Genomic DNA, 1,305 nt, shown 5'->3' on the forward strand with positions numbered 1-1,305 from the left:
GCCTGAAACTCTCAGACTGAAGAAGTCTCTTGGAGGAGAGACGAAACGTTTCATTAGAGAAGAACCCGTCCAGAGGACCTATACTATTTTTTTTTTCCTTTTGAACACCTTGTAGAGTTTTGTCTGGATTAAATTATCTACTTTTTCTTTAGCATCACATTTATACATTACTGTGTTGTTGAGTCACATAAAAGTCTTTGTTTGTTGTTGTAACGTGACAAGACGTGGAGAAGTTCAAGGAAAGGACCTTTTTTTAAAGACCTGTTGTCATAACTCAGTTGTGTTGGTGTGACTACATCAGCAGGTCACTGTAGGAGGGTCCAAATGTTAGATTTACTATAACATAAAATAAAAAATCATTTCCTGTCTTTTTAATCCAATGTGAGGTGTAAAGAGTAACTTACAGGTCACACCTGCAAGTTGAAAAAATATTATAAAAAAATAAAACAAAGACCAAGTTCAGTTAATTTGACTAAACTTCATCCAAAACAAAAAACTGCATCATGAACTGAACATCTTCCAATGAAACAATTAAAATAAAAACTGAACCATTCTCAGTTAGTGTGTGACATCAGGGACACGAAATAAACATTTGAAAGGATTTTACCTGTAACTGACATCAGTTCACTGACCCAACCTCAACATTTGTACCAAACTGTCACAATATGAACACGTGTACCCCCCCCCCTACACAACTAATGACGGTGTCAATAAATTAAACGTTTTTTACACAAGGTGACAGCATCCATTTTCCACAAGTCATTTTCACATGGTTTTCTCTTGATAACGACATAATTACAGTATTTCGTTATTCCAACTTATGAACATTTTAAAGTTATCTGTATTGAAGATGGGATTAAAAAAAATCAACAGGAAGCTTGTTTTCTGTGTGTACATAAAGTGATTCAAACAAATTGACCAAATATCTATCTATCCATCCATCCATGGTGCAACGATACAGAAAATTCAAGGTTCGGTTCTGTTATGATTTGTTCTTTGTTGTTTTTAAAGAGTACCCAAACATTAACTTAACTGGTGAGGAAAACAGGACAAGACAAAAATGATAAAAGGTAAGTGAGTTTATTGTACAGTGATTTGGTCCAGGTTTCTTGCTGAAAAAACAAAGGAAAAGGTGGTTTAGGATGATGTTCTCTGGTAAGTGTTTTGAAGGTGTTGAATGTGTTAATAGTTAGTCTTTTCTTACAGGATCCAGGCGAGGAGGCTGACCAGGATGAGAAGGTTTGTAGAGGTTCAGGTAATTTCCAATATGTGTCTTGCAGATTTTCAGAGAGAGAGAGAGAGAGA

This window comes from Austrofundulus limnaeus, unplaced genomic scaffold (genome assembly GCF_001266775.1).
Source record: "Austrofundulus limnaeus strain Quisiro unplaced genomic scaffold, Austrofundulus_limnaeus-1.0 Scaffold250, whole genome shotgun sequence".
Lineage (NCBI taxonomy): Eukaryota > Metazoa > Chordata > Actinopteri > Cyprinodontiformes > Rivulidae > Austrofundulus > Austrofundulus limnaeus.